Below are 10,349 nucleotides of genomic sequence, written 5' to 3'. Positions count from 1 at the left end.
CCAAAGAGGTATCACATCAGGCTAACCATGAGCTCAAGAGATGAGACTGAGCAACAGCCTGGCATGCAACTGCAAGTTATGGAAGAAAGTTATAGCAGTGCCCCCTCTTCTCAAACAGGGACTGATGAAGCAGGAGAAGATTTGATTTCTAACTGCCCAAACATGCTGAGGGCATTTTGCACTGAGTTTTAAGTTAGGTTGGCCTGAACTCCTGTTCTCCCAGGAGAGACTTTTCAGACCATCTTCAGCTTTGAACTGTCTTGGACTGGTATCTGCAAGGGGTGACTTTCATCATCTTAGAGGGGCCAGCCTCTTACTGCACGGTATCTGATTCCCACTAGAAGGATTAAGAGATACACTGTGCAAAACCTCCTGGACAAATGTGCATTTAACCTTGCACATTCAAGGGGGATAAGTGTAACCTCTCTGTTAAGCTGCATTTTCTGCCAACAAGAGATGTTTTATGTTTGATCATGTTTGATGAAGACTGCATTATCCCCATCACTGAAAAGGAAATTCTTAATACCTCCTCATACATAGTGGAGTCAATTGTTTATTGAAGTGTGTGTGTTTAGGGCAAAACTTGCATGTTCAGGACTACCAGAGCATCACATTCACTTAAGGAACAGCTATACTGAGATTTAGAGAAAATCCTGTATCAAGCTATGCTACATTTAGCTACACATGATGTGCAACAAATGCTATGGAATCTAAAGCTAGAAAATTGGTTGTAAGAGCATTCTGGGTGGTTTGTTTAAGTAAAAATTCTGGTCTTGCAAGCATTGTTTTATTTAAAATCAGAATGGCTTTGACAGTCAGTGTTAGTATGACAAAAATATTCTAGGATGATATGAGCAGATTTGGGGAAGGAGATTTTTTGAGAGGAGGGAAAGGAGAATGTCGGATTTGGATATTCTTTTGGTCCCTCTAACCAAGTAATTAGCCAGGTCTGACGTAGAACTGATGTCCACTTTTTCCATTTAAATGCATCTCAGTGTTCAGCATTAAAAGTGTAAGACTTTTATTGGGATATTTTTTTTTTTTTTGTGAAAAGGTATAAGTTGTCCCTTGACTTGTCACTCTGGTTATCCTGCCAAGTTCTGCAGCTCTTTTGCTCTAACTTTTCCCTCAGAAAGAAAGTAGAAACAGCATCAAATTCTTTCTGGTTCTGTGTGCGACTGCTTGGACAGCAAAAACTGACTATGTGTTTACTGAGTTAAAACTGAATGTTTCAATACCAAGTAAGTCAACTGAAAAAACAGCCAGATCAGGAAATTATGCTTACAAGGTACAGATACTCTGACTTTATAAACCCATTACATTGAATTTGTAAGCAAAATCAAATAGATATGCTCAGGAGTATCTTTGATTAAGTATTCTGCCTCACACTGGGTAACACTGTGCCTTTCAGGTTTAATAAGCTGACTCCAATGTCAGATGCCCTTTCAATGGCGATATCTGTGGGGCAGCAAGAAGAAAAAGGTATATATTTCTTAACATAACACAGACATATTACAACCATTTGCTCAGACTTCTGGTTGGTAAGTACTTCTTGCCAATTTATGTACTTTTATACACATAACATTGAAGCCTAAAAAAAGCATTGCTTTGGACTGCTCATGCCTTAGCCATGTCACTGTTAATTCTGTAGTGATCCCAATAGCATAAGGTGGATTAAAATACACCTGCCATAAAAGCATCCAGCCATAATCAAGGTTTTCAACTGATTAAAAAGATATTTTTTGCTTGATAGTTTCTTAAAAGAGATTAGTGCTGTCAAAATTGGATCCTAACTTCCTAACTTCATTTTTTCTGGCTTCTTCTAGCCAGGTTTGCTTTTCTCTGCAGGATTAAATACTCCTTTAGTACTGCATATTTTCTCCTCATGAAGATATTTATATATTGTAGTCTATTTACTTCTCAGTATTCTTTCTCATAAGCTAAACAGATTGAGTTTTTAAGTGTTTTGCAATAAAGCATTTATCTTCCCTTTCTCGAATCATTGCATCCTTTTTTTTAATATCCTTTCCAATATTTCAAAACTTGCTTTAAAATGTGTGGAGAAAAACTGTTACTTGAATTAAACTGATCCATTTATAGCATACAGACACACAGCCACATCTCTGCTCCAATTCAACTCTTTGCCTCCTATTGCTGTCAGACTGTGAGCTGATCACCAATGTCAAAGCAGTAGCACAAGTGAATTGCTGTTGGGTCGTTTTCTTCATCCTGGTATAATAGATTCCTCTGCATAGATACGTTTCTGTCTGCTAAAGCCTGGCTTTTTTATCCCCACTGACAGGCTTGCTTGTGCAAGGCCAAAGGTCTCACCCCATGAGGATATTTTGAGGCTTAGATCCCATGCACAGCCCCGTTCTTCGCTATGGGGTAGGTTTGGGTAACTCTCAGATGTTTATAGCCTTTCATGATTAAAATGGGGCAATCAGATTTGCTGTCAGGGTGTTCGGATCGCATCAAGCATTCAGAGGGCAATCGCACAGGCTTTGTCTAGACTAGGGTTTAAATGCGTGTCATTAGCACATATTAGCTGATACATTTTAAAAGTCTGATGCAGACAAGGCATAATGCCTTTAATGTGGAAAGCTGGCTGAGTTAGGCCCTTGGGCATTGGCGTTGACACTGGTTTGTCTATTTTAGAACTTTAGAATAAGGTAGCTGAGGGCTTGCCTGCAAAGACCAGCTAATTTGGAAGAATATAGGCTATGAATTTAAAGGGCTGCTCCAGGATTTAAGGCCAGAAAAATCTCAAGCAGTTGCTCTGAAATAGCTCAGTATAATATAATATACACTTAACTAGGTAAGTTTTCCCTCACTTTTTCTTTTTTTTTTTAACTTTCCACAGAAAAACCAGTTCCCATATTAGAGTTGTTGTATTTAAAAATTAACCCTCTGGTGCATTTCTGTTTTTATCACTGCTCCTTGCTGAATCCAACTGATTAGCCTGGTTGTGTCTGGGGAGGAGGCTGGAAAACTTGTACACTCTGCAGATCTGATTGCTGACGTTAAAAGCTGACTTGCATTTCACAGGGGGAAGACATGGTACGCTTGTGAGAGGAAATGTGAGTGAAGCAACAGAAGACCATAAAATAGGATTAAAAATAGAGACTGGAGGGATTTTGTTAGAACCTGGCGTTCCATCAAAAAAACCCACGCAAATCCCAGGGCATCCCAGAAGACTTATAAACGAAGAGGGGGAACAAGGAAGAAGAAGAGATAAAATTTCATAGTAAAAATCATTGTAAACTATGGTGGTATTGAATTTATGAGAGTTTGTGAATTTCCTCAGCTAGTTCTGCCCATGGAGTCAGCTGCCTCAGGTGTTGTGACTGAGACTCTGTAAAGAGGAACCATCCACAATTTCTCTGTAGTTGGCTATATCCCAAAAATAAACTCAGATAATGCTTACTTCCAATTGCAGAGGAGCCCTTTCCTGCAAGAAAAATCTGCATCTCTAGCTCTACCAGCTCACTGGTTGATGGTGATGTAGCAAAAACATTTTCCTTGTCCTTGAAGTTTAGTCAGAATATATGTTACTCATGGAAAGCAGGCATTTGCCAGGTAATCAGAACTCATTCCAGGGTGTCATTTCCACCCCTTCACTCTGACTGGCTGTCACCTTGGTTGAACTTGTTACCTTGGTTAGATGGAGACAAAAAAGCGCTAAAGTCTCATCAGGGTGGAAAATACACTTTTTTCTTGAGAAGAAGAACAGCCGTGGGTAAGCATCATGCCACCTGTCCAAGGCTGATTTGTCCAATAAAGAATTGCAAGGCAGGAGCTGCTTTGCAGGGCGGTACTGAAGCCGGTTTTGCGCAGTAAAGCACACTGACAGAGAAAGAAGCCAGATGGTGTCTCAAAAGCCCAAGTTTTCTAAAACACATTTCCTACCCTGAGAAGTTCTTGACTGACAGCTCTGGAAACGGGTGTTTTATTTGTCCACAGGGCAGCACAGGGAAGACATCTATTATTGTCCCAGCAGAGGTCTACAGAAATCACCTGCCATTTCATTTCCATCCCTATGAACTCCTTACTTCATCTATCCCAACTGCAGAGGAAGGGGACATCTGCAGAATGCACATTTGACCCTGATTTGAGTCCATAGAACTTCTGCTAGTTAAAACTTTAGTTTCAGGGCTGGATTTGAATCTCTGATCTGTAAAATGGATAAACCACTGTTTTAAGGAAATTATCCAATGACAGAGGAGGGGAAGGCAGGCTTTCTTGAAGCACAAATATATCCTGGTGACCCCATTCTTCTCCCTCAGTCTTCACAGTCAGCAAGAAGATTTGGAAGTACACAGCTGGCAAAAAGATTCATCCTATTAGAAAAGACAGAGAAGAGCTCATGTTATATCTACACAGAATGTTTTGAGATGGGATTTTTAAGTCTAAAGAAAACCCCTCCCAGTTTATAGCCATGAGATGCTCCTAAAAAATGCTAGTACAGGGAAATGGAGAAGCAATGCAAAAAGAGTATTATCCTTTGTGAGTACTTTATTAGTCTTCCCCTTTTAAGAGATTTCAGTGTGGAGGCTGAAATCCCCACTGTTTCAGAGGTTTACAGTCAGGAACAGGAACAATGCAGGATTTGCAGCCTTTGTTTGATATTTGTGGTCTCTGCAGTTCAAATGTGCAAAGAAGAGTGTGAAAGTCTGTGCCCAGGTGAAATGGAACTGGGCAGTCACACAGAATTGTTGCTTTTCTGCAGTGCAGAGCTTTTTATTTACAGGAATAAATCCTGGGCAGATGGTCAGAAGTTCAATGACGTACACTGGTCATGCGATCAGGAAATCTGTATATGTTTGCAATTGAGACCTTAAATTTTTGTCTTTCTTCCAAGAATGCTGAGATTTCTGTCATATGCAGCATTGAGAAAGACACCAGAGGGTGATCTGGATGGGTCTGGGGAAAGAGGCCTAATCAATGGGCAGCTAGAGATGTGACTGTCACACAGTACACATCCCCACAAGCAGTGAGCAGGCTAATTTGGCCACAGGAGACATCACGGCTGTGACTGTACAGCCTCTGCCCAGCTCAATCCACTCTACTTGCTGCTTCCAGGTTGAGCAATATGATACAATCTGGGCTGTCCTCTTTGGAAAAGTTAATTTAGAGGTAGTTCAAGCCTTTTTTCAGGCATTTAACAAGCTGTACCATCAACAGGAAACTATGGGTGATCTGCAGCAATAGTGGGTGGATCCAAACTGGAGAAAGAACTTGGACAACTTCTTCCTAAATTTGCTACAAGCCTTGAAATTACTTTATTTACAATTTCCAAAGGAGAAGGAGCAGCAAAAACGTTTCCAGAAATAACCAGAATAAGGTTTCATCTCCCAGACCCATTTGGCCCACACTTGTTTCATGTTCCCCAAACCACACATGCAACCATGTTCAAAAGAAAATAAAAGGTGTTCCAGAGATTAAGTCATGTAAGGAATTCAAGGCTTTGGGAAGGTTATAGAAAGGTCCTTGCAGGCAAACCCATGATCAATGCTACTGTTCTTCTGTGCAACTAATCTAAAGTAAGGTTTTCATTAACTCTCTTTATTTGATGCATTGTGAAACAAACCAAATGAGAATGTTTAGGCTGGCAAAAAAAGCAGCACAAAATCCCACAAGAACGCAGTGTAGCAGCTTACATTAAGAACTAAGTAACAAAGAAAATAGCTCTGGATACATAAAGTCTCGCTTTTGCAGCTAGGCAGGAAGAGCACAAGTTTAAAGCTATGCAGGAGTACCAAGGCTCTTCTCCCAGCAGAGGTGTTGAGAAATCACTACTTTGTGCCACGACATAGAGCATAACTCACTGCTAAAATGTTCTCTCAAATCACAGTTATATTACATGGCAACATACTGACTTGGGCTAAGACCCAAGTCTTCACTTTTTTTTTTTAGCTAGTGGGTGTCTGAGAGGTGTCACCAAGCAAACAGAGAAAAAGGGAATCTTGTGACCAAACCCAATACCAAAGCTAGTCAGCAACACTCCAAACCCTAACCACGCAATGCTTGTTTTCTACCAAGAATTTGCTTTTAAAAGCCATCAAAACCAGGACTTTCACTGTCATGTGGACATAGAGCCAAAGATGTGAGGGATGTCAGCCACTCAACTAACTCTGCAGAATATCCTGTCTCTGGATGCACTCACCACTTCATGCTATGGTCCAGAGTGCAGAGCCTAATTTTTCCTTGTCCTTGTCCTTGTCCAGCTGAGTATTTCATCTGCTGATCTACTGGATAGGCAAAATGTCCCAGTGTCCCAGCTGCCATCACTTCATGCAAGGTTGCATCCATCCAACAAGTTCCAAGGACACCTACTCGACTGATCCCCTTCCTGCAGCTGTAGGTGCACACACGGCTTCTCAGTACTCTTAACTCTGGGGTTTCAGACAGTCCCCAGACCTTTGTGTAGAATTGATTGAGAGCTACAGTCCTCTGAATTCAAATTCTGAGTGTCACTCACATTCTGAGTAACATAAGGAAACAGAAGAAACACAGGTCTTGAAGTGTAGCACATGGGTGGGTAGGACATTCTTCTTGGGATTCTAAAGAGACCTTTCTTAAGGTCTTCTTAATCCAGCCTTTATCCCTTCTCTTTCTGTCTGCAGATTGACATGGATTTGTGCATGTGTGTGAGAGGCCTCCAGATCATATGGCTTCTTCTTTCCTCAGTGCATCAGGTCTTTCAGTTTGCTCATTATGTGATTTATATTTATTTTAGTGTAAGTCATGCAGGTAGGGGTGAATTGCAAAGAAATATGTCTACCAAGCCACAAAATAAAATATATCTAACAATAATCTCATATGTAGGGGAAAATTTACATGTAAATTACAATCTGTCCAGTTTACAAAGAAGAAAGGAATGAGCAAATGCAATTGAGGACCCATGAAGATTTATATAAATGGATAATATTAACTAGCCTTGAAAGATGAAAGGCTGCCTACTCAGGGTAATTTCATCCTGATGGACCAAAAGCTACCACTTAAATTTTCATTCAAATATGAGAAACGAGAAGTCTAATCTGTAGTGTCTAATTGAGACCATGGATTACCAGTACCTAGCTTCAGGAACTGACACTACTCCCACAGTATCTAAATTCAGGAGAGCAACTGTGACTCAAGGCTTGTGCCATATGACTGGAAAAGCAGCTACAAAGCCTCCATCTGACATCTGGCAGGTAGGGGCAGAATCCAGCCTTCAGCCAGCAAGTCCCATGTAAACAGGACTAGACCTCACTTTCTCAGCCCAGTTATGCTGGTAAACAAGAACCAGCCTCCAGCTATCACCAGGGACACTGTTTTTCAGGCATCATGACAAGAGATGTGAGACTGCAGTCAGCTCAGGAGGAAGAAACATGGGGAAAGCGCACTTGGTCCTCACTGCAGGTAGCTGCTGGAAAACCAAGGGTTACAACATCCAGCCAGTGATGACTTTATTCACAGCACAGAGAGCTGGAGAATGTTTCTTGGCAGTCACTTTATCTCATCCCAGTTTAGCTCTCAAGCAGACAGATCTAGCGCTCATCCACAATCCTGCACTGCCTCCTCGTTAAGGGGGTGCTGAGTTTATGGATCCAACTTCAGCTGTGGTTCACTGGAAATGCTAGACCTCACTGGAAAGGCTAGCCTCCCTCCAGCCTTCTGATTTCAGTGCAACAAGGAAACATCTGGAAAATGTTGCCACTTGAGGAGGGTTTTCAGTGGTAGGAACTGTAATTGCTGTTTCCTGGGGTGCTCCTAAGCCTGCAGAGCATCTCCTTGGTGTTGCTACCCTCAAAAGCAACATCACTTCTCGAAGATACCAGTCAGCAGACAACACTGCCACTGCTGGCACACACAGGCAGTGACTTATTCACATCATCCACAAAGGAGGCAAGCCACACAAAGGTCGTGATGCTGCAGACAAAGTAAATAGTTTACTATAATATGTGTGGTGAGTAATAATGCCAAGCATTAGAACAGCGTCATAGAACAGAGGAGAGGACGGGGAAATGTGTGTTTCCCCTTGCTTAAGGTTTCTTGAATGATCAGAATCAGGGAAAAATGAAGTTGAGAGGATGTGGGTAGGAGAGGAGCTCCCTGAATCAACTTTTTTCTCCTTCCATATCCCAGCCTTGTATACAAAATGATCTGTGAACATATATGATCTGTGTATAAATGAGCAAAACTTGTAGTGCATACCAAATCTGCAATCCAATAATTTGTATTTGAATGTTTTAGCAAAAACTGACTGTGACTACAAACACTTCACAGACTAATTTTCAGATTCACAAGTTTTTTGCCTACATAATCTCTGAGTTCTCTGCCAAAAAAATATTTCCTTTCTTGCACTGAAACGTAGCACTGACATGTGTCAAACTATTTCTTTTTTATGGGCTTTAGCACACTTCTTCCTCTTTCTGCTTTTTGTAGATTTACACATATTAGACACACATCTTTGGGTTTTAATTATAAAATTAATGTAGACAGCCACCAGAAATAAAGCTGACAAATCCAATTTCCCAAGCAACTCAATATCATCTCAGGATCTCTGAGGAAAACAAAAAAATTATGTCCAAGGAGTTACAGGAATATTTCTAAAGGGACTAACTTTAAAAACAGAAAAATGCTGATCAGATTAATAGACGACCATATCCCTAACATCAAAATCCATATTTATCACCAGTTAGGGGAATGTGATGGAATTTTAAACATTACATAACTTCTCATACTTCTTCTAATCCCAGACATGTAGGGGAAAAAAAGTATCTATCTATCTATCTATCTATCTATCTATCTATCTATCTATCTATCTATCTATCTATCATCTATCTATCTATCTATCTAATCTATCTATCTATCTATCTATCTAATCTATCTATCTATCTATCTCTCTATCCTATCTATCCATCTAATCTATCTATCTATCTATCTATCTATCTATCTATCTATCTATTTATCTATCTATCTAGCCACATTGTAAATGCATCTTAAAAGAAAATAATTTCTAAAATAGTTGTTTAGTGATCCTGTACAAGATGTTTGGAATATTTCCTTTTTAAAGTACCAATATAGATCCAATTGTAAAACAAACAGCTCTGAAAGGATTCAGTACGACCACATATGAGGCTCAGACCTTAGACCCCAGAGAAGTTGGAATTCTTCTCCACAGCCATAAACAGAGAAGCCAATTTCTCAGTTAAGCCATGGAAATTGAAAGAGTAGGCTGAGAGACCCATGGAAGAAATTCATTAAGCCCTTCCGAGGGAGAAGCTCAGAACACATGACATGGTGTTCTCCAAAGTCCTTAGCTCTCTCCTGAAGGACTGAATTGGAGCTACTCCATGAAATGCCCATTGGTCCAGCTCAGCAACATGCACCAAGCAGCTTGTCCTGCATAAACCAAACAGAAACACAGAGACCCTTGAGACAAAGGCTGGAGGCTTGCAGGTCTGCATGTTCCCTCCTCCTTGGAAGGGAATCTGGGGAGCTGAACCTCAATGTCCAATGTTCCCTAGTGCAGAAACAGCCAGGCCATGGGAACTGCATGGCACAGCAGCCAGTTTTTCTCACACTGCAATGTCTTTCAGGTGATGTCCAAACACACAATGTCTACAAGGAGGGAGTCATAGAGACACAACAGAAGCCTTTGCCTACCTAGCTCAGAGACATGTAGGTTCTGCAAAGGATGAGGCTCTAGTTTATGCTCCTGAAGGTTGATGTGTGAGCAGAGTGCTTATGTTCCCTTTACAGGCAGTAGAAAAGCAAGCCGCTAAGTTAGGCTGAGAGAGTTTGCAGTGCTGTTCAGCTTCCCAGACGTAGATGCTTGTTTTGGAGAAGAGTACTTTTATATCCAGCCAGCTGGGGGCTCCCCAAACTCCACTGCCTGCATGTACGAGAGCAGACATGCAGACACCTACAAGTTCATCTGTGTGGGATACAGCTTAGGCTAACATGGACCATATCTGCCTGCCAGAGCCAAGGTCAACATTGAGACCTGCAATTTCCACTTAACTTTCCAGTCTAGTAAAAAAACTAATTCCATCCACAGCCAAAAACTTTGTCTGAGGAACCTGTAGCTTTTGGCCTATGGGTCTTGCTGACTTTTCGATCACTATTTTATTTTATAGAGTCTCATTCTGTGCAAGAATGTATTTGGATTCTAGCATGCAAAAATTTTCAGAATCTCTTAAAAGGTTTTATTTGGAAGTGGAATTTATGCAAGTGTTTATTAATGATTTGGCATCTTAAAGGGGTTATTTTGAGTGCTATCTTTAACTTCATTACCATTAAATTATTCCTTAAATTATTCCAAAGAGATTGTGGCCTAATGATTTGAATTTAAAAATTCA

Source organism: Geospiza fortis, unplaced genomic scaffold (genome assembly GCF_000277835.1).
Source record: "Geospiza fortis unplaced genomic scaffold, GeoFor_1.0 scaffold194, whole genome shotgun sequence".
Classification (NCBI taxonomy): Eukaryota; Metazoa; Chordata; class Aves; order Passeriformes; family Thraupidae; genus Geospiza; species Geospiza fortis.
The sequence above is the reverse complement of the archived record's forward strand: the minus strand, read 5'-3'. Positions refer to the sequence as shown.